Source organism: Anoplophora glabripennis, unplaced genomic scaffold (genome assembly GCF_000390285.2).
Source record: "Anoplophora glabripennis isolate ALB-LARVAE unplaced genomic scaffold, Agla_2.0 scaffold274, whole genome shotgun sequence".
In the NCBI taxonomy this organism is placed as follows: Eukaryota; Metazoa; Arthropoda; class Insecta; order Coleoptera; family Cerambycidae; genus Anoplophora; species Anoplophora glabripennis.
In genome coordinates, this window is record NW_019416630.1 from 436,979 (window position 1) to 462,277 (window position 25,299).

At 32.7% G+C, this 25,299-nt stretch overlaps 1 protein-coding gene across 2 annotated transcripts in view; it reads right to left on the reverse strand.

The window, feature by feature from the left end:
* Positions 1–8,338, reverse strand: part of LOC108908811 (vicilin-like seed storage protein At2g18540) — a 51,175-nt gene extending 42,837 nt beyond the window's left edge. Inside the window, exon 1 of one of the 2 annotated variants that reach the window (XM_018712955.2) lies at positions 7,937–8,338. The gene's annotated coding sequence lies outside the window, so the exon portion shown is untranslated. The remainder of the gene's footprint in view (positions 1–7,936) is intronic. The other variant, XM_018712954.2, reaches the window with a different exon arrangement.
* Positions 8,339–25,299: the final 16,961 nt, after the last annotated feature.

The window sequence follows — 25,299 nt, forward strand, 5'->3', positions numbered from 1 at the left end:
TATTCAAAATTATTTATGTTACTGTTTACTACAGAACTATCTATTTAACTGTAATATAAAACCCTTTAGTAACAGTTACATAACAACTACAATAATAATAATAATAATAATAACAGTACAAGAGGAAAATGAAATAAAAATAATAATATTCTCACGGCACAATTTGATACATTTTTTATTTTGCAGTAGGAAGTTCGGGCAAGTAATGAATTATTGCAATGGATTTTACTAGAAAACTGCTCATGCTATTAAAATCTAACAAGAATAGCTTTTTTATGCAAAATATGATAAATTTTCATATTTTCGGTTTAGGAAGTAGAAAAAATTGCGTCCAAAAAAAATTGTAAAATTTGCCCCATGATCCCGCATTTTCTTAGGCCCCTGTAGCAAATTTTTGTTTGCATATTATACTGATTATTAAGCATATAAATAGTAATACATCCCCAAAATTTCGTGATTTAATATTAAACCGTTTTGAAGTTATGAAATAAAAACTGTTTCCTGAGTTACCCCTTCAAGGGGTTGTATCTCCCTTAGTGGCCGCCACTGACAAAAACTCACTCTACTAAGGTTTTCATCATATTTCGTTAACACCTTGTATATACCTACGTACCTGAGGCAAACTAATGTGTTCGGATGTTCTTTATTCGTTTGTTACCCTTCATATGCGTGTAGGTATATACAATAATAACAATAATTTACAAAAGTTTCCTTGTTGACTTTGCTTCAACAAAAACTGACTGGCAAAAAGGTAAATACAAATTTTGCACATATTTAATTGTAGCTGTGGCGGGACTGTGCCCTTAAAAACTACACTGATACAAATACAAGGGTATTATTTGTTTGGTCTCATATCTATAAAAAAAAATGAGACGTGCTGAAGCTTTAAGAAAAACCTATCCTTTTTATTTTTAAGAAGTTCATAAAAAAACAATAGGCATACTATATATTTTTTTATCAATTATGGAAGATATTTTTTTCTGCGTTCAGCTATGTGAGGAAGTCTATAGTTTCATTAGAAATATTGCTAGAAAAACAGCAAAAAAGATAAACCCTACTTTTAGTAGCTTTATTCTGAAAAATGATAGCCAGCTGCGGAAACAAGTTATGTATTATGTATTTTAAAGTAACATAATGTATTTCATTTTTAATACGATAATAATATAACAATTTAAGATAATACTTATTTCAAATGTTTAAAATGACCTCCATTTGCTTCTAAACACAGAATAGCTCTGTTTATCTCCTTCTCTGCAAACACATTCTAGTGTTTCTTCATTTAATCTTCGACATTCTACTCTTATTCTGTTTTTAAGGACGTCAATATCATTCAAAGGCGAGTTTTCTTTTAGGTAAAGCCAAAGAAATCTATAGTGAGATCCGGAAAAGCAAGCCCTTTATAATCTTTATCGAATGCTCTTCATCTTTTGCTCTTTTGGGTTTAAAAACTCTTCTTTTCTTATGAAAACTTCCATCTGCTGCCAAATTCGTGACTAACTTTCCCAAAATTTTATCTGTGGAAGTTGTCTCTGCGAAAAACGGTGATGGTATAAATGCCTGGCAGTTTTAGGCTTCTTTCGGCACTCTCCATAAATTAAAATCATATCTAGTATTTCTTGGTTACTGTAAGTATTCATATTATAATTAGTTATAGATAGAATAGGTACAAAATGTCAATTATTTTCTCAAACCATTATTTAGAAACGTCAAAATTCAGTTGTTTCCACAGCTCGCTATCATGTTTCTTAATAAAGCCACTGAAAGTAGGGTTCATCTTTTTTGCTGTTTTTCTAGCAATATGTCAAATGAAACTATAAGACTTCCTTATACAGCTGAATGCAGAAAAAATATTTTCCATAATTGATAAAAAAATATATAGTGTGCCAGTTGAACAAAAACGGTGGATTATAGCAATTTTGACATATGTTACCATGGAGACGATCTAATAATGTAATTTGATAGAGTTTCAGCGGCGATTTAAAAATATATAGGGTTTGTTATAGCTATTTGCTAAAATAAAAGAGATACGAGGCCGCGAATTTCAAACTGAATTACCCGGTATACATGTTATATATACTTTGATAGTTTCCACAACGTTTTAATTTATGCGGTAATGAATAAAGTCAAGATTGCCATGGAATCAGTGCATATTAAGCTTTTCCTATATTAAATTTACTCAGATCAGTAATTTTTTTATTGAGAAAAAAAATAGTACACTATAAAATATGTTCTCGCTCTATTCTAGACAAAGGAAGATCCTTTTATAAAGAGACAATTCTATGATTCACACGTTTTCCATTTCTAACATGGTTGTCCACTTATTCTTTCAGAAAAAATTGTAACCGAGGCAAATTCAGGATAAATAACTTCATTTTAACACAATTTTATAAGAAAAAAAGTACTGTTAGGGTATTATTTCGACTGGGGCCGTTGTTTATAAAACAACGATAAGAAGTGAAGGCCAAGGCGCGGAAATTCGGACTGAAAGGCAGGGACACGGGAGAGAGAGAATGACCACAGACGACTGACGAGGTGTTGCGGATGTTCTTTATTCGTTTGTTACCCTTCATATGCGTGTAGGTATATACAATAATAACAATAATTTACAAAAGTTTCCTTGTTGACTTTGCTTCAACAAAAACTGACTGGCAAAAAGGTAAATACAAATTTTGCACATATTTAATTGTAGCTGTGGCGGGACTGTGCCCTTAAAAACTACACTGATACAAATACAAGGGTATTATTTGTTTGGTCTCATATCTATAAAAAAAAATGAGACGTGCTGAAGCTTTAAGAAAAACCTATCCTTTTTATTTTTAAGAAGTTCATAAAAAAACAATAGGCATACTATATATTTTTTTATCAATTATGGAAGATATTTTTTTCTGCGTTCAGCTATGTGAGGAAGTCTATAGTTTCATTAGAAATATTGCTAGAAAAACAGCAAAAAAGATAAACCCTACTTTTAGTAGCTTTATTCTGAAAAATGATAGCCAGCTGCGGAAACAAGTTATGTATTATGTATTTTAAAGTAACATAATGTATTTCATTTTTAATACGATAATAATATAACAATTTAAGATAATACTTATTTCAAATGTTTAAAATGACCTCCATTTGCTTCTAAACACAGAATAGCTCTGTTTATCTCCTTCTCTGCAAACACATTCTAGTGTTTCTTCATTTAATCTTCGACATTCTACTCTTATTCTGTTTTTAAGGACGTCAATATCATTCAAAGGCGAGTTTTCTTTTAGGTAAAGCCAAAGAAATCTATAGTGAGATCCGGAAAAGCAAGCCCTTTATAATCTTTATCGAATGCTCTTCATCTTTTGCTCTTTTGGGTTTAAAAACTCTTCTTTTCTTATGAAAACTTCCATCTGCTGCCAAATTCGTGACTAACTTTCCCAAAATTTTATCTGTGGAAGTTGTCTCTGCGAAAAACGGTGATGGTATAAATGCCTGGCAGTTTTAGGCTTCTTTCGGCACTCTCCATAAATTAAAATCATATCTAGTATTTCTTGGTTACTGTAAGTATTCATATTATAATTAGTTATAGATAGAATAGGTACAAAATGTCAATTATTTTCTCAAACCATTATTTAGAAACGTCAAAATTCAGTTGTTTCCACAGCTCGCTATCATGTTTCTTAATAAAGCCACTGAAAGTAGGGTTCATCTTTTTTGCTGTTTTTCTAGCAATATGTCAAATGAAACTATAAGACTTCCTTATACAGCTGAATGCAGAAAAAATATTTTCCATAATTGATAAAAAAATATATAGTGTGCCAGTTGAACAAAAACGGTGGATTATAGCAATTTTGACATATGTTACCATGGAGACGATCTAATAATGTAATTTGATAGAGTTTCAGCGGCGATTTAAAAATATATAGGGTTTGTTATAGCTATTTGCTAAAATAAAAGAGATACGAGGCCGCGAATTTCAAACTGAATTACCCGGTATACATGTTATATATACTTTGATAGTTTCCACAACGTTTTAATTTATGCGGTAATGAATAAAGTCAAGATTGCCATGGAATCAGTGCATATTAAGCTTTTCCTATATTAAATTTACTCAGATCAGTAATTTTTTTATTGAGAAAAAAAATAGTACACTATAAAATATGTTCTCGCTCTATTCTAGACAAAGGAAGATCCTTTTATAAAGAGACAATTCTATGATTCACACGTTTTCCATTTCTAACATGGTTGTCCACTTATTCTTTCAGAAAAAATTGTAACCGAGGCAAATTCAGGATAAATAACTTCATTTTAACACAATTTTATAAGAAAAAAAGTACTGTTAGGGTATTATTTCGACTGGGGCCGTTGTTTATAAAACAACGATAAGAAGTGAAGGCCAAGGCGCGGAAATTCGGACTGAAAGGCAGGGACACGGGAGAGAGAGAATGACCACAGACGACTGACGAGGTGTTGTGTTGAGATAATTTGGTCATTGTTGTATTGTTTTATTCTAAAATAAAGTTATTTTGTGAAAAACTGTACACTACCTAAATGTAAATGGATAGATATACTAAAGTCTTGTCTGTTTCCACTGATTAAGAATGTTATTTCGGTTAGCTAATATTCCCCTTAAAATAATATTTCTAGCAAAATATATCCCCCTACGTTCGCATGCATCTCGCTTCATTATCATAAAGGATATTTTAAAATATATTATTATTTTCGTATACATATTACATTTTCCACCTTCATCTCCCTTCCACTAAGTACTAAAAACAAATACATGTTTCTAAGTACATATATCTAAATATTACCTATTCACATATTCACTAACACCTTACCTTAAAACCTGTACACAAGTTTGGTGTACCAAGATAATTTGAACGCTTTTATGCCTTCGCTTGTACACATGTAATACATATTTACGCCTCAAGCAATTTTTAGTAAAACAGTATTTTTCTGAGGAATTCGGTATACTTGAAACGTTATAGTCACTATACCTTAATAGAAAAATGTATTCAATTATATTTATAGTTTGAAACTCTCTTGTTTTGAATAGGTTTAATTAATAACTTTCAATGCAGTAACATTTGCGCTAGTTGTCGGATAACAGAAATTCCATTACATTCTTTAATAAAAAGGACGCCTGAAGCATTAACATATACGATGGAAATTTGTCGTAAGCGAATCGTTAGGTAAAATTATACTTGAGACTTTATGGTTATGGCAATGTCTAAAAATGTAATTTATTTTAAAACTGTGACATTACATATGATATATAAAAACATATTTTTTATTTGTGTTCGAAATAATTTTGTTGCCAAATTTTATCTTATAAGACGTAATTATAGAGAAAAGTTTGCTAGGGCTGTCTACAGTGTAAACTTTAATTTTATTTTTTCTTATATTAATATACTTTTATTATACGCTCACGTATGTAAAAATATTAGCCTTATTATTAAAGAAAGTAACGGAATGAATATATCTCGGTACTTGTCTTTTCGGCTCGTTAGCTTGTTGTATTATTTTAAACTTTGGTAAATAGCCGTAAATAGTTATGGAGGTAAGTACACATAATATTAAAAGAGGTATTTACATTGGGCTAATACACCCAAATATATTCCGGTTAAGTTATGAATACATTAATAGTTATATCGGGAATATTTATACACATTGTATTTTTAAATGTTTGTGCGCTATTATATTTATAATAACTGTGGAAATACTTTACCCAATAAGTATTTTTTCCTATTAAAATAAAAATACTGCTGTCGGTTATGTCATAAGACTACTGCTGACTTGATATTCACTTAAAAGTATCATATTAACAACTCACTACGTTTTATCGTAGAAGTTGCAAGTGATGCTTATTTTTGTATAAATTTGATACACTCTGCTAATCACCAGTTATAGGTAATGAATATAAAGATAACTAAAAATTTACTTTATATTTAAAATTACATTTTCAATTCCCTTGTTTTGAATTTTTATTTTAACACTGGGGATCTCGGCGATAATTGCCAGATGGTTATTGATAGCTAATAAATATTGTTCCATTACATATTTTTAATAGAACAAGACAAAGAACATACAGAAAGATTATCGTTTCGGTTTCAGAGTTGTATGTGCATATACTGTCACTACACATATAGCTAATATACGATACACGCGATATACAGAGCCACACAGATTTATTTATATCCGATATAATTTTGTTCCAAATTTTGATCTAATTATAGATGGAAAATCAACTTGACCTGTTGTAAATGATCCCAATGTCTTTTTGTTTGACTACAGTTATGATTGGGCGATGCCTGTTTTTCTATTATTTTTAAGGTGTTGTTAGGTTCATATATTTTCTTTTCTTATTTGAACCTTGCAGTTTTCTGTTGTAGTTCTAAAGTATGCTAATAATGAAAACAATGTGTTAAAATTAAGCATGTAATATAAAATATACCTCTGGGCTTTGTCAATTACAGATAAATATTTTTTAATTTTTAAAGCATCTACAAACACTTCTTAAATGTAAGCAAATCTTAGAGTGCAATCTTTATTAACCGTAACCCTTACCCGTTTTGTGATAAAAAATATATCTTGCCCTTGTATATTATAAGCGAAAAACGTTGCAAATTTATTTAACAATTTTCTGTCTCAGGAACACTAAATCTGTAATGATTGAAATGTATAGACAGACTAATAAAAACAATTATGGCAACGTCCCAGAGTACACGGGCTTTGGTACATAAATACTTATAATACCTCCTCGGCCACCTCGACTCTACATTTTGTGCTTTACTTATTTGTCGAACACTTTACTAACCCATTTAACGAATTTCCTTATTTGTAGATCTGTATATATTATACTTTTCTAGTCAAACAATTATCGAAACATTCTATGCAATTTTTTGAAGAAATTTTAAATTTTCATGAAGGTAAACTAGACAGTTACAATACTTACCTGAAATCTTGATAAACAGGATTATGGCCATACTTTGACACTCAATTATCTAAAAATAATTGTCAACGTATATATAGTTCGACATAACGTATGCAATTATTAAGAATAAATACCTATTTTCAATTCCTAAAATATTCTCTTACCCCATGTATCTTTACATTAATTATAAATAATCATGTGCCGGATATATGTTAATTATGACCGAGCGAAATGAATTAATTGTCTAATGCTTATTTTACCTTTCCCCAGTCCCAGGTTCCATAACTCGCTTGTACCTACCTGCCGATCGGGGGCCGAGCGACCCGCGATCGCACACCACCGAAGGCCACAAGCGGGCGTCCCGACGCCCGGCGTCTCGGGCGTCCGTCTGGCTCTACTGTCGCCATACCTACTGTTGCCTAAGCCCGATAGCCACGTGGCTTGTAATCATTTATTAAAGTTCTGTATTTTTCTCTATCTAAGAGTAGAATCAATATGCAGTGTTGTAAATTTCATTTTATCTGTAAAAAGCTACGTTTTAATATTAAAATAAAGCCGTAATTTTTTGGATTAAAATTGATGTATGTTTACAGTTTTAAATAGAAACATGTATAATTATGATGCCTTTATGGAATCGAGAAAGGTCAAACTATTTTAGAGAATTAAATTATATCGATTACCAATTAACTCTGCCCTAAAAACACAAACAAAATAATAATATTACTTTTGAAATATACCTATGTATCTGTCACAATTAATAAATAATGATCTGAATATATTTACCTATTTCCATTTCGCATTCTAGGTACTCGTATTTCTGTTCTAACGAAATTTGTTGCGATATAAAAATATGATTAACCAAGTGAGAAAAGCAAATTTTTGGATAAATATATTTGAATCAGAGAAAAACAGTGATCACTGTCATAGCGACAAAAGCACACTTATTTATGTTAGATGCTGATGCAAGTGAGTATTCAATTTAACGTGTCTGTTTTAAGCATTGTGTTTAGATCTTTGTTTTAAACTTACATCTGGAGATCGGCGTAGATCCACATCTATCAGTCGGACGTAGGATTTTAAAGGATTTTAATTTATATTTTTGGTTTAGGTACTGTTTTATGTTAAAAAAAAATCACATCTTAGGAAAAATACAAAAATATCTTAGAGGTAAAAATCAAGCTGAGAATCATAGTGGCCTGCACTTTGATCGGTGAGAATTTTTAGGAAAGGAAAAGGTGAAGGGAAAGGAAATTTGCAAATTGTTTCTTTATTGTTTGTTTACAGCATTGTTTTTGTTTAGTACGCTTTCACAAATTCACATGGTTCAGCAATATTGTACGGGACTTTACTCAAAATTAAAGCAAGTAAAACCTCTCTAATGATATATAATTCTATACTTGGTTCCACAAAAATACCAGTCATCTTAGTACGTTTGGAACAACGTACAGGACATTGTAAAATTGCTAAAAGTGTTTCACATCACATTGAAGATTTTGCTCTGTTGAGACATATACACACAGGGCGAACGAAATGTGACAAATTCCCTACAAAATTTATTTTGACGTCTACATTTTCTCTTAATAATTGCTAACGCAACCATTTACTCAATTTCAATCGTTATCTCCAGAAAATGTGGATTAGCCAAATATTTGTCAAACGTAAACAAATGCCATATCGTGTGGTATTGCATATCGACATTCGAAAGAATATCTTCACTTGCCAAATATTTGCCAAAACTAATTATATTTTTATATTTCAGGATTGGTCATGTACTCATATTTCATGATGGCGCTGAGGATTTTTGCATATTTGACATTTATGTTTGACAAATGTTTGGCCAGTGACCATATCATTTGGATCTGGCGTACGATTTAAAGTAAACTCGGTACACCCGCATACAGATTCTTCGAGATACTTACTTCCTTTTTGATGACAAAGTACACATCAAAGGAGAGAATTTGTTGATCTTTTCCTTCCTCCACTGTATACAATATGTTAACGAAATAAGTACTCAAAATTGGAGGGTATGTAAAACATGTCGAAATATGATGAAAACCTTAGTAGAGTTTTTTTCAGTGTCGGCCCCTAAGGGAGATACAGCCCCTTGAAGGGGTAGCTCAGGAAACGGTTTTTATTTCATAACTTCAAAACGGTTTAATATTAAATCATGAAATTTTAGGGTTGTATTACCACTTATATGCTTAATAATCGTCATAATATACAAATCAAAATTTGCTACAGGGGCGTAAGAAAATGCGGAACCATGGGGCAAATATGACATTTTTTTTGTACGCAATTTTTTCTACTTCTTGAACCCAAATTATGAAAATTTATCATATTTCGCATAAAAAAGGTACTCTTGTTAGATTTTAATAGTAAGAGCCGTTTTCTAGTAAAATTCATTTCAATAATTCATTACGTGCTCAAAAATTCCTGCTGAAAATAAATGTACCAAATTGTGCCATAAGAAAATTACCATTTATGACACTTAACAGAGGTGTCAAGTATATGTCAATTACTGATTACTTTACCTACTCAACATTCCAATCTAAGAAATTTAAATTTAGATACTGTAATAAACATATTATAAATAAACTAAATTATTATAAGGCTACTAGTTTAGATACAGAGGAATCCGCGCGGATCACCTATCCGCGGTGGGCAGGTATCAACCAATTCGAAAATGGAAACATACGTAAGTTTATGTTTCATGGATCTTTTTTTGGTATTATTTGATTTTTATTATTCAAAATTATTTATGTTACTGTTTACTACAGAACTATCTATTTAACTGTAATATAAAACCCTTTAGTAACAGTTACATAACAACTACAATAATAATAATAATAATAATAACAGTACAAGAGGAAAATGAAATAAAAATAATAATATTCTCACGGCACAATTTGATACATTTTTTATTTTGCAGTAGGAAGTTCGGGCAAGTAATGAATTATTGCAATGGATTTTACTAGAAAACTGCTCATGCTATTAAAATCTAACAAGAATAGCTTTTTTATGCAAAATATGATAAATTTTCATATTTTCGGTTTAGGAAGTAGAAAAAATTGCGTCCAAAAAAAATTGTAAAATTTGCCCCATGATCCCGCATTTTCTTAGGCCCCTGTAGCAAATTTTTGTTTGCATATTATACTGATTATTAAGCATATAAATAGTAATACATCCCCAAAATTTCGTGATTTAATATTAAACCGTTTTGAAGTTATGAAATAAAAACTGTTTCCTGAGTTACCCCTTCAAGGGGTTGTATCTCCCTTAGTGGCCGCCACTGACAAAAACTCACTCTACTAAGGTTTTCATCATATTTCGTTAACACCTTGTATATACCTACGTACCTGAGGCAAACTAATGTGTTCGGATGTTCTTTATTCGTTTGTTACCCTTCATATGCGTGTAGGTATATACAATAATAACAATAATTTACAAAAGTTTCCTTGTTGACTTTGCTTCAACAAAAACTGACTGGCAAAAAGGTAAATACAAATTTTGCACATATTTAATTGTAGCTGTGGCGGGACTGTGCCCTTAAAAACTACACTGATACAAATACAAGGGTATTATTTGTTTGGTCTCATATCTATAAAAAAAAATGAGACGTGCTGAAGCTTTAAGAAAAACCTATCCTTTTTATTTTTAAGAAGTTCATAAAAAAACAATAGGCATACTATATATTTTTTTATCAATTATGGAAGATATTTTTTTCTGCGTTCAGCTATGTGAGGAAGTCTATAGTTTCATTAGAAATATTGCTAGAAAAACAGCAAAAAAGATAAACCCTACTTTTAGTAGCTTTATTCTGAAAAATGATAGCCAGCTGCGGAAACAAGTTATGTATTATGTATTTTAAAGTAACATAATGTATTTCATTTTTAATACGATAATAATATAACAATTTAAGATAATACTTATTTCAAATGTTTAAAATGACCTCCATTTGCTTCTAAACACAGAATAGCTCTGTTTATCTCCTTCTCTGCAAACACATTCTAGTGTTTCTTCATTTAATCTTCGACATTCTACTCTTATTCTGTTTTTAAGGACGTCAATATCATTCAAAGGCGAGTTTTCTTTTAGGTAAAGCCAAAGAAATCTATAGTGAGATCCGGAAAAGCAAGCCCTTTATAATCTTTATCGAATGCTCTTCATCTTTTGCTCTTTTGGGTTTAAAAACTCTTCTTTTCTTATGAAAACTTCCATCTGCTGCCAAATTCGTGACTAACTTTCCCAAAATTTTATCTGTGGAAGTTGTCTCTGCGAAAAACGGTGATGGTATAAATGCCTGGCAGTTTTAGGCTTCTTTCGGCACTCTCCATAAATTAAAATCATATCTAGTATTTCTTGGTTACTGTAAGTATTCATATTATAATTAGTTATAGATAGAATAGGTACAAAATGTCAATTATTTTCTCAAACCATTATTTAGAAACGTCAAAATTCAGTTGTTTCCACAGCTCGCTATCATGTTTCTTAATAAAGCCACTGAAAGTAGGGTTCATCTTTTTTGCTGTTTTTCTAGCAATATGTCAAATGAAACTATAAGACTTCCTTATACAGCTGAATGCAGAAAAAATATTTTCCATAATTGATAAAAAAATATATAGTGTGCCAGTTGAACAAAAACGGTGGATTATAGCAATTTTGACATATGTTACCATGGAGACGATCTAATAATGTAATTTGATAGAGTTTCAGCGGCGATTTAAAAATATATAGGGTTTGTTATAGCTATTTGCTAAAATAAAAGAGATACGAGGCCGCGAATTTCAAACTGAATTACCCGGTATACATGTTATATATACTTTGATAGTTTCCACAACGTTTTAATTTATGCGGTAATGAATAAAGTCAAGATTGCCATGGAATCAGTGCATATTAAGCTTTTCCTATATTAAATTTACTCAGATCAGTAATTTTTTTATTGAGAAAAAAAATAGTACACTATAAAATATGTTCTCGCTCTATTCTAGACAAAGGAAGATCCTTTTATAAAGAGACAATTCTATGATTCACACGTTTTCCATTTCTAACATGGTTGTCCACTTATTCTTTCAGAAAAAATTGTAACCGAGGCAAATTCAGGATAAATAACTTCATTTTAACACAATTTTATAAGAAAAAAAGTACTGTTAGGGTATTATTTCGACTGGGGCCGTTGTTTATAAAACAACGATAAGAAGTGAAGGCCAAGGCGCGGAAATTCGGACTGAAAGGCAGGGACACGGGAGAGAGAGAATGACCACAGACGACTGACGAGGTGTTGTGTTGAGATAATTTGGTCATTGTTGTATTGTTTTATTATAAAATAAAGTTATTTTGTGAAAAGCTGTACAGTACATACATATACATTATCCATTTTTATTAGTATCTTGTGTCAGAATGAATGAATTAAGGAATAATGGTTTATAGATGTGATGAACCCTACCTAAATAGAATTTCCGAATAAAAAACAACAAAAATGATAAAAAAATAAATGTTTATTTTATAAAACTTTTAGCTCTACACTGTTTTTGTAAAATAATTTATACACCTTATACACTCATGTCTGAATACAGGTGCCCGCATAAGAACCGATACAGGGCAGATGCATGTAGGGGTGTCCAAAATATTGTAATTTAACCAAACTTACCTATATTCAAAGTTGCACCCCTGAGGAGTTATTAGCCCCCAAAGTGGAGCCCTAAGTTTCGAAAAAAAAATAATATCTCTGCAACACTTTACCGTAAAAGAATCAAATTTGGTACATGATTTAGGTTTATTACTGGTCTTGTTTGACTATGATTTAAAGTTAATTGAAGCACTACAAGGTGTTCATTGGGAATAACTCACCCCTAAAATTGTTTAGAACTTTTTTTTTCATTGACCGAATTGAAAAATTATATTAGTTCACAGCAGAATTTAATTTTAAATTCTTGTTAAATTTCAAAAAACTTTATGGTTTTCAAGAAAACCCGTATTAATTGACACAAGATTTTAACAGTGTTCATTAGAAAATAATCAAAAAGTCAATAGTAGTCAATGAATTTATCTTTCAAACTTGTCAGTTAGTAATAAAATTATTTTATTTCAACAGTTGCCCCTGATTGTTTTTGAAAATGGCTGGAAAATTTATATTTAGCGAACAAGTTTATATGCTACTTGTGCTGGGTTTCTGCCAAGGAAACTATAGAACAATCAGAGGCAAGATACGGATTCAATCGTGAGAATATAAAAAGTGGTGGAAAAATTGGTAAAATTCCTTGAACTTTCTATGGTAACCAGTTTCCATGGAATATTCAAGTAAAATTCATGTAACATTTATGTAATATTAAGTAAAAACTTTAAAATATACAGGATGTCCGGTAACTACGGGGAAAAATTAAAGGGTTATATAGAGCAGGTCAAAAGAGTGCTAGTCCTTCATATAAACTATTTACCTAGGTGCCATTGTTGAGGAGTTATTGTCACTCAAAGTAAGAAGTTGAAAAATGAATATTGCCCATAATATCTAAAGGGTTACTTTGATCAAATTGAAATTTGGGGGATCAAAGCAACTCATTCAAACGTATCTTTGTACATTTAAAATTGAATCAAATATTTTTTATTATACAAGGACGGTCGAAATTATGTTCTAAAATTTACGCAACTTTGACAGAGCTGTCAAATTTGACATTTTGCCCTCGCAGGCTGATAGCTCTGTTACTTTTCTATAAAAAAAGGTATACTTCATGACTTATGAAAAAATGAACGGTTGTCAAGATAATAAAATTTTTGTATTTTGTGTATAGCCACAACCGGGGACACAACGCAACATAAAAAAGTTAAGAATGAGACATATGGCTTAAAAGATGTTACTTCAGTAAATGCTCGATATGTCCTCCATCTAGTTCAATGCACTTCCTTATTCTTTTAAGATTATTTTGTTGCATGAAAACCCTCATTTAGTCATTCAAGGCAAACACCAGCAAAGATTCATAGTTAATGTATGGGCAGGAATAATAGATTAAATGGTGCCCGATCTTTGAATTTTTTACAACACGATCTAAATCTACTACTAGAAAATGTGCCATTGCAAACAAGACAGGAGACGTATTTCATGCATGATGAGGCACCGCCCCACTTCAGTCGTGAACTTAGAAATTACCTCAACGCAACATTTGGTGATAGGTAGATTGGGCGAGGCGGACCACACTTATGGGCACCTAGGTCACCAGATCTTAACCCCCTTGACTTCTTCCTGTGGGGTTACCTAAAATAATTGGTGTATTCAATTCCGGTTTATACAAGAGAAGAATTGATGGCAAGAATAGAACATCATTGTAAGGAAATTAAACAGAATCCACAAATGCTATTTAGAGTGCAACAAAATAATCTTAAAAGAATAAGGAAGTGCACTGAACTAGATGGAGGACATATCGAGCGTTTACTGAAGTAACCTCATTTTATCCATATGTTTCATTCTTAACTTTTTTCTGTTGCGTTGTGTCTCCGGTTGTGGCTATACACAAAATACAAAAATTTCATTATCTTGACAACCGTTCATTTTTTCATAAGTCATGAAGTATACCTTTTTTTATAGAAAAGTAACAGGGCTACCAGCCTGCCAGGGCGAAATGTCAAATTTGACAGCTCTGTCAAAGTTGCGTAAATTTTAGAACATAATTTCGACCGTTCTTGCATAATAAAAAATATTTGATTCAATTTTAAATGTACAAAGATTCATTTGAATGAGTTGCTTTGTTCCCCCAAATTTCAAGTTAATCAAAGTAGCCCTTTAGAAATTATGGGCAATATTCATTTTTCAACTTCTTACTTTGAGTGACAATAACTCCTCAACAATGGCACCTAGGTAAAAAGTTTATATGCAGGACTAGCACTCTTTTGACCTGCTCTATATAACCCTTTATTTTTCCCCGTAGTTACCGGACACCCTCTATATTGATTATGCAGAGTGTTTCATTTCGAATGAATCAAACTTTAAACACGAATAGAACTCAATAAGTAATTCAGAATTGCCTTATAAAGCAAGAGTCTAAGTCTCACCGTTTTCACTGTACATTAGTTGGTTTTTAAAATCATATTAATTATGAAAACTTTGCTATACATATAACAAATTGATTTAAATTTTATGTGGTGTTAACATTTACACGTGCATAATTTACTGTAAAATTTACAAATTTTTGTAGGTCAGTGGCGTAGGAATGTGTAGTAAAGCGGAATTTTTTTACACCAACTTCTACGCCAATGACTTAATAATAATTAGGAGCGGGGCCGAGCGGGACCATCGCTCTTTACCCATGCCATCTCTGTAGTCCTGAACTCCTCGTAGAGGCAGGGCCTTTCCCGTCGTCGAGCGATTTATGGGGCCTCATCCTCTCCTGGTTGAAAGTTTCTTCTGGAGCTCTTCTTTCTTTGTAGGCGCAGGATGGGTGTACTGAGGATACCTGGTATTTATAGCGCTCTAATTTTGTTGTATAATGAACCATTTCCAATAAATGTTATTTGTTTCCTTACAAATAATAAAACGAGTTCTAATTATTAGATAATATTTCATAATGTACAGGGTGTCCCAAACTCGACGCCCCAATACTATTACAGCGTAACGAAAAATGCTACTGAAAATTTGAAGTATGGAGTTCAAGAGGTATGAATTGAAGTGCCTGTGAAGAGTTTACTCCCAATATGCTGAGGAACGCAATTATAAAAGAAGTTAGGCGTCGGTTAGATTTATGTTTAGCTACAGGGGGTGGACATATAGAAAATATGTTTTAATAATTTTGGTTGTACAGTACTTCTTGTTTTTTGTTCTACTTTTATTGTTTTTGCTTTCTTTGTAATTAGTTAAATACATGTTTAATATTTAAATATGTATTTGATACTACTATTTCAAGGACTTCTGGCACCTTGCATGATAACAGTGCCATAGCATAACTTTTTAATGAAAATTGATAGATAACATTTTTTTAATTAACAGTTTATCGGAAAAATATGTTCTTTGTAATTAAGGATGAATACAGGTATGTTTCTGAAAAAAATATTTCTTGACGTCATTAACACAATTTTTGAAATATCTAAAACTTAAATTTTTGGTGCAAAATGCACTTCAATCCATGTCCCATGTCTCTTGAACTTCATACTTCAAATTTTCAGCAACATTTTTCGTTACCCTGTAAGATCATTGGGGCGTCGAGTTTGGGACACCCTGCACACCTAAAATTGGAAAACGCTTTGTACAATTCTAGTAAATATGGCTGAGGCATTTTAATAAATACCTTAAAAACTACATTACATGATTAAATTACAAATATTTTTAAAATACGGTTTAAGTGCATTATTAAGAAATCAGTTTTAACAGCTTCCTAACCAGTATGTAGAAATAAATTGCATACAATTACACAATTATTATATTCGCGGTTTATTTTGACTCATACAAGCAGCTCATTCCAATTAATTAATTTCTGCTGTTACGCAATTAATTCATATTTAAGGGATAGTTTATTTATAGCGAAGTTTAATAGGGATTGGCCCACGCAGGATAATTAAAACAGGTCTACTTCAGAATAATTGAACCTGGACTCTATATAGGTACCCACAACTACAAACAGCTGTAAATTTTTAAGGAATTGATATTTAATTACCGGTAGGTATATTTAGATTTTTTTATATTCACGACATTGATAAGTAACCTAAAGTGACTACCTAAAAAAGTTTCGTTTCTTAAATTGGTTGTAAATGTATTATATTCTATAATATAAACATTTCAAAAATCAACAAAGATATCTTCTTTTTATCTTCTAGAAATGAATAAATTAAGACAGTAATCGGTGGTAAAAAAAATATTTTCCAAAAATACATTTTCTGTAGCCCCCATTTTGTGTATAACCCCTCATTTTTTGTAAATTAAATAGTAGTTCAGAACTTCTTAAAAAGTTTATATACTAAACAGGGTGATACAGAACTTATCCAAAAAAACATTTTTGAATGTACAGGGGCTCTTAAAATTACAATTAAAAAAAAGGAGAATTCGAAAATGACCCAAAGAAAGAAATAAATAAAATTTTATAACACCTATTTTATATCAGCAAATTCAACTGCTTTTTCCCGCTATTGTTATTATTACTTAATAAAATTAATTTGTGGTTTTAATTAATAAAATAATTTGACAGACCTGATGTTACAACAACTCTTCAAAATTTTGTCCACCGACGTATAAATAGATTTGGGTCCGTCTTACCCTATTTCTACAATCTAACACAAATGTTGTCTTGCTTCACCATAAGTTAAAGCAATATTCATCAACTCTGAGTTGCTATACACGTAAGCCATTTTTGACATTTGAAAAACTAAAATAAACACTATCTCACAAATGTTAGTACTAAAATCGGATTTCAGTATTTGGAATCGCCTGAGGCCACATGGACAGAGAGTGCAATGCTCACAGCGCACAAAGCGATTGACGCTAGAGACTACAGTAGCCCAGCGATGTAAAGGTTGAAAATACTTCAAGTTGAAGATTATTCAAGTTCAGTTGAACTTCAATAATTTTTTTCTCGGAAACTATAAGGATTTTACAATTTTGTTCATGATGCATCAATTCCCAATTTTTTTGCATAAGTTGTGAACTACCCTGTATAACTCAGTTGTTATAAGTTAACGCCCTTGTAAAATGTTCAAACCAAGAGACCATATTCTTATAATTTAATGTTATATTATGTTATTATATGTTAAATAAAAGGTAGTTGAATTTCTATATTCTATTAAAATCAATGACTACATTCTTATTGCATACATGCTACCCTTCAATCTTATGTTACCTAGTTTATAATATACAGGGTGTCCCAGATTAATGTGTACAACAGATGAACACAGATTCGTAGACTCAAAATAGGCAGATTTAGGCTAATTCACCTATGTCCGAGATCGCTTCGTTTGGCCGCTAGATGGCCTCAAAGTTTATGAAAATATTTTGAATTTTGTAAATAACTCAAATACGTATTAATCGATTATTTTTGGGGTGTGAACTTTTGCTTTCAATCTACACATTTTGGTGTTATACAAAGTGTTTGTGATGTATGGTGATAATATCCTGTCATAACTTTTTCCTGTTTTGGGCAATAATGACAACTACTTTTTATCTGATGGGTGATTTGGAAGTTTTTGGGCCTCTTGTAGAATTTTGATTAAATGAACGGTTTGGCCACAAAAAAAAAAATTTTTTAAATATCTACGTGCCACCCATATTAATAGTTAACAAATTGTTAGTAGGCACTGATTTCGTAGATTGACTGTAATTTTAGTCTGATCTTTAACTCATTATACCTGACAATTCTTAGTGAGTCTTCATGACGGTGAGATATACCACCTGTTACTTCATTTTTAGATATGGATACACACACATACGACGAAGTAGAATTATTTACAACGTGCCTAATTTTACTCAAAAAATTAGAAAAAACAATCAAATTCAACGGATTGATAGCATTATTATTGACCCTGTTATTCTACCCAATAGACTGAATGGCGAATTTTGTTTAGAATTTTTGCAAAACACTTTACCCCAGTTATTGGAAGGTGTGCCGTTATTGTTCAGAGCTAACATATGGTTTATGCATGATGGAGCTCCACCACATTTCACTGTCAATGTCCGGCACTATCTCTACCAAAGATTCCCTCGTCGATGGATCCGTAGAGGGGATAATGTTCCTGTTAACTGGCCTGTTCGTTAACCAAACTTAACACCTTGCGACTATTATCTTCGGGTACACTTTGAAAAAAACAATGTATGCTTCCACATCTAACACTGAAGAAGAGATGTGGGAGACATATCCAAATTGCCATAACTGTTTTAAAAAATTGCCCTCAAAAACTGCAAAGGGTGTCTTTTAACTTTCTTAACTTCGCCAAATTAACGTTTGTTGTAGAAACAACGGTGGTCATTTTGAACAGTTTTATAATAAGTTGTTACTTTTAGCTCCAACATTTTTTATTGTATTTGATAGCATTTTATTGAATTATCTCAATAAAATTAGGCATGTTGTAAATAATTCGTCGTATGTGTGTGTGTATCCATATCGAAGTAACATGTGGTATATCTTATCGTAGTAAACATATCATGAAGAATTGGTAGGTAGAATGACTTAAAGATCAAACTGAAATTACAGTCAAACTATAAAATCAGTGCCTACTGTTAAGTATTGTAATATGAGTGGCAAGGTAATGTAGACATTAGAAAAAAAAATGTTTGTAACCAAACCACTTATTTAATCAAAATTCTACAAGAGACCCAAATATTTCCAAATCATTATTGCCCGAAAGAGGAAGAAGTTATTAAACAGATATTATCACCATACATTAATTTTGTAGGAGTTGTAAGTTTTAAAAAACACTCTGTATAACACCAAAATGGTTAGACTAAAAGCAAAAGTCCACACCCCAAAAAAAATTGAATCGAATAATACGTATTCGAGTTATTTACAAAATTCAAAAAATTTTCACTAACTTTGAGGCCATCTAGCGGCCAAACGAAGCGATTTCGGATATAGGTTAACTAGCCTAAATCTGCCTATTTTGGGTCTACGAATCTGGGGTATTCCGTTATACATGTCATTCTGGGACACCCTGTATAAACCAGATGCTTATTCTACGATACTCATCACGTAACAATAATTTCCTATATTAATTGTCTCCAGTTTTGTAATTTATTTTCAATTTTATTAATAACATTTATGTAATTTTGGAAATTAATAGAATACAATTATGAAACTATAACTTTTAAATTAAATAAAATGCACCTGTTAAGTTGTTTACTACTCTTTAGAAGCCTCTTGTAATTTTTTCAATAACATTTTTATTCCTACAGGAAAAATATATTCGCGATATAGAATAGCTATTGCAAGAATTTATAAGCCTCAATAATTATAATTTCCCTTGGGATAAACTTCTTTGAATGTTTTCCAGCATCTAAATATGAAAATTATAAAAATAGCTCCCAGGCTAGTATTTTAAAGGACTGCAAAGACTGATTGACAAAGGAGAAATATAAACTTAAGACACTGAACTTAGCTCTTAAGTATATATACCTAAATATTGTAAATATACAGTATGTGTCGAATTAAATCGCCACTACTGCTAAGGTCCTTAAATTAAGTCAGTACTATTGCTAATGTCGGTATAGTTATAGTTACAATGGTTACAAAGTTAGTTAAATTTTTACGATTAATATGCAGTAAACGAAAAAAAAATAATATTTTAAATATTCTCAAAATGGCATTCTTAAGTTGTTCCTTGAATCAATCTTGTCACAGTCATGGGTTTGAGCCGCGCTGTCAAAAGACTGTAAATGAGTTTATATTCGTAGAGGGTAAGTGGGCACTCTCTTTGCGGATATGGCAGTGTGAAAAAATTGTTGGTCCACTAATTAATGTGGTTTCCAGATTTCCCTCATTCCTGCATGAACGGTGGTTAGAAGCTTACCAACTAAGATGTTCCAGGGTGCAAACGTGGCCTTCTAAATGCCCCCTCCCCCCTACCAAACTCTGATTTCTAGTATAATCATTGAGATAAGAATGAGGATATTAAGCGGGGTATATTAGAAAAAAATATCAACGTTTTAATCAAGTATTTGACTTGCATATTTTAAATCATTTATGACTTATTACGACATGCACATAAATAGATGGTTGAAAAATCATTGCGGTCGTACCTTCGGCATCTACCAAATAGCTGGAGCTGTTAAAGAAGCCTTTGAGAAGGCTTCAAGTGTAGAGACTGCCACAAATGGATATCGAAAAACTGGTATTTGGCCATTTAATGACAGTGTATTCCAGGATTTCGAATTTGCTGCATCACAAACAACTGAATTACGAGATTCTGAAAATATGAATCCAACGGAAGCGAAGGAAATTCATCGAGCAATAAAATGCCATACTCCTCTAGATGTGAATTTGTTCGAAGATCCCACCCCTTCTACGTCAAGAGAGCAAAGAACGCCTACACAAAAAAAAACATCAAAATAGTGATTCCGAAGACGATAAGCCGCTATCAACTTTTATAACTAAACATAAAAGTGACAAAAGCATGGCTGATGAAAGTTTTCCTTCTAAGATAAAACTTATTGACATCAGTCCATTGCCAATAGCAAAGGAAAAAAATAAAAAAACATCTGGCAAAAGATCCTTAAAATCAACTATTTTAACAGAATCACCCTACAAAAACGAATTGCAACAAACCTTGGAGACCCCAAAATCACAGAAAGTAAAAAAATCTATTTTTAACGAAGCCAAAAGTAAAAATGATAAAAAGTGTAGTGTGAGGCCCATTAAATCCAACACCAGTGCAGACGTTGACGACACCAGTTGCATCGTATGCGGCGAAAAGTACTTGGAGAGCGTAGAAGATTGGTACAACTGCCACCAGTGCTTAGGATGGGTTCATGAATCATGTGGAGTTTTAGATGAAAAGTATTTCACATGTAGCATTTGCGCATTGTAGCAGTATGATGTCCCTTCTTAGGTAACCAGGCGACCCAACTTAGGAACCCAGCGTCCTAAGATGGGACATTTGCTATTTTTTTTTTGTAGTTATAGAAATAAAGACATTTTGTTTACATTGACGCAATTTATTTCCAAAGACTGTTTCTTAGTTGAATAAATATTCATTTGGTGCCATAGAAGTTGTTTTATTCCTTTCACTTTTGAAATATTCATCTTAGAAAAAAATCGTCCCGTCTTAGGTTACTCTCCCCTACAGGTAATATGAGCTAGCAGTAATCATAGTAGTTAGGTGCCTTTGGTTTTTGAATGTGTCGTGTCCAAATATCAGATCGAGGGCCCGGATTTCCTTGGCTTCTCTGTACAGTCCTAGCCAAAATTTTCTCTCGCTCCCTCCCTATCCCTCTCCATCTCTCCTCCTCCCTCCCCCTCTCCCCCTCTCCCTCTCCCTCCCTTTCTTTCCTTCTTCCACCCTCTCCTTCTCCCCTCCCTCCAAACCGCTTATTATTCATGTATTACTTAGGACACTAAGAGTCCGTCTTGTGCTCTGCAACTGGTGATTTATCTACGTTGTTCTTCTTTAAAAGAGATTTTAGTCTCATGCTAATGCATTTTCCTGTTTCTCCAATGTGTACTTGGTTAGGCAAGGTTAGGTTACCATGTGTATGTGATGCGATGCTGATGTGATGAGTACATAGTTCTTACAGAATAGTTTTGTTAAGAGGTCGGCAGCGTATCTTATCAGTGCATTTTTGTATATAGAGTAAATAAGTTGTTGTTAGATATTAGACAGTTTCTTCATGAAGTGTTCATGAACAAACTCGGACCTTGGAAAATATCTACAAGGAATCTTTCGAGGAAAATATCTCGATGTTACTAATTCTTAAGCCGAGGTTTTGGTTGGGATATGCCACGTATGGATGGCAATCTAGAGCACGACGTTTATAAGCTAAAAGAACGTCGTCAGCATTAGTGTGTCGATAACGCGTCATCTACGAACAAAGCATTTGGACAACATCTACGATCAGCTTTCAGAGGAAATGAAAATGCTAACAGAAATATCAAACAAGTTATTATAAAGAATCTTTGACATGCCCTTGTTGTTCTCTTGCTAGACTCTGTAGGGGCAGACCAGCTATTAAAACATCTAGGTCCGCCCTGATGTTGATTTCGGTTCTTATTAGCCCTTTATGGACGGAACCGCTGCAACTGGTCGCTTACAATGCTTCCAAAGATTTCGCCGTTCTTCACTGGATTGCTGACGGGAACCTAGGTACCCGAGATCACGACTTCTACCTCACTTCACATATCGAGGTGCGCGCGGCGATACTGACGTCATTCATGACACAACAGGCACCTCCCACTCAATGTGATATGTGCGCAACGGTACTAACAGTGCACCCGAGGACACGCCCTTTCCCCCACTCCACAGGACTAGAGGCGCGCAGCGACCTCCGGACCCTACTCTCACCACTGTATTGCGCACGCAGCGACACCGACGCTATAAGACCAGTGACGAGATCACAGACGGGATTCAGTCGCGGCGAAATATTTGCAGAGTAACCATTGAAGACTCCGCCAGTGAAGAACAACGAAACTTTTGGAAGCATTACATGCTACCAGTTGCAAAGTCCAGTACGAAACGTCTCAAAAGAGTATCATTACCTGAGCTGCGGTTCTGTCCGGTGCGGCCTTAGACCTAATTGTAACCAAAATAAACATAAGGCGGAACTACAAGTTCTAATAGCTGGTCCGCCGCTACGGAGCCTAGCCCGACAACAACAAAGGCAGATCAAAGATTCCTAGCTAATGTTAAGGAAGTTAAAGGTAATTCACTGTATTCGACACAGGCCGTGAAAGCCTTAAAACCAATAAATCATTTATGCTCTATGTAATAATGTACTGACAAGGTAGATCGTATTTTAAGAAATCTATTACATTTCAGAGAACATAGAAACAACCTTTCTCAGGACGACCTGCAAGAACGATGGCGAAAGAAAGAATAACAACATAGAGAAATAAGCATTTGTGGAACATAAGGCGAATCCAGAGTACCGAATGAATCTAAATAATTATAGTGTGTGTGAAAGAGAGAGTGAAAATTTTTTGCTAACAACAGCAATACAAATATTAAGAAATTAAGGATCAAGGACTTCAGAGTATTTACAATTTTTTTAACCCTTAAAAATGAAATGATAAACTAGCGCGTAAAATAAGATTAATATTTGAATGGTCCAGAGAATTAAAAGAAACATAAGTTACTCTTAGCGACGTGACATTTTAAGAATAAATTAAATTTATAATTGACTTAAGAACAGTTTGAACGAAAATATTCGTCATGTTTCAGTTAAAGAACTTTTAAAGGCTATAAGTTTTTTGCAACACCGTATCCCGTTACTAATTTTAAATGTGCTCTTTTCAGCCCCATTGACTGATACGACGAGATTGTTTTCTCTGACTAAAATAAAGCTACGCTAGAGGAATTGGGAGACTAAATAGACACGCTGTATATCTTCACGCACTTTTCCATTACCGAAAACAAATTTGTTACAACGAACTTCACGTTCCTATTTCCCTTAGGATCCCATTGCCAGAGTGACAGGGAAATGAAAAAACTATGAATGGAGAATAGATTTTTTTTATGAAAGTAACTTATTCGTTTCATCTAAGTCTAGGATCTTTGAAATAATCATCTCAATCAGCAAAACTTGATCCGGGTCAATGTACCAAAATAGTTTGTGCCATTGCAATGCATTTCCCTAACTTGAAATCTTTTGTAAATCCATGTAAAATTTTGACGGTATAATATAAAAGTTAATCATTAATGTAAAAATTAATGATTCATGCATTTTCTGAATATACAGGGTATAACTTTAAACGGGGATCTGTTTTTTAGTGGTTACTAGTACGTGTTCTCCTGCATACCAATCTGAACTTCTTTTTTTAATCAAATAAATAGTAGAGTTATAATTAGTTTTTAAACTACACTTTAATTCTTTTATACACCGCCTCTGGGCGGCTTAAACCGGAAGATAGAACAAACAAACTCAGAGAATGAGAAATTTGGAACCAGAAATTTAAACGCTATCAAAGAGGATCCTGATACCAGTACCAGTGTCATATGTTGTAAAAATCTGGTGAGGAAACAGATTATTTACTTATTTTTGTGTATTTCAATTTTTATTATTGATTACTGCTTGAGTTTTCTGACCGGTGTGAAAACAGCAGCCAAAGATAGCAGCTAAATCGCCCGACCATGCCCGAACGCAACCATGGATATTCAAAATTAACTGGAGCGTTACGGACCATAATGTTTTGAAATATTAAATAAAAGAATTTGTCTGGATGCAAAAATAATTACTTGCGAAAAGCAAATAGAGGCGCAATCTACCCTTATCTGGATACATGAAAAATACACACCATATAAATTAATGTCCCAATACTCCTAAACGGCAATAAATCGGAAGAAACTAGTTACCTGAAGACAACATAAAGTATCCCTTCTGGAGTGTCTAGATGCAAAAATAATTACTTGCAAAAAGCAAGTAAGGGAGCAATATACCCTTATCGGGAAACATGAAAAATATATAATTCAAAAATAATACCTATCTACTCCAAAAAGGCATTCGATTGGAAAAAAACTAGTTACCTGGAGACATAGAGTACTCCCTCTAGAATGTAGGGATGGAAAAATAATTACTTGCAAAAAGCAAATAAGGGAGCAATCTACCCTTTTCTGGAAACATGAAAAATATGTAAATGAAAAATAATATCTATCTACTCTAAAACGGCATTCGATTGGATAAAACTAGTTCCCTGGAGACATAGAGTACTCCCTCTAAAATGTAGGGATGGAAAAATAATTACTTGCAAAAAGCAAATAAGGGAGCAATATACCCTTTTCCG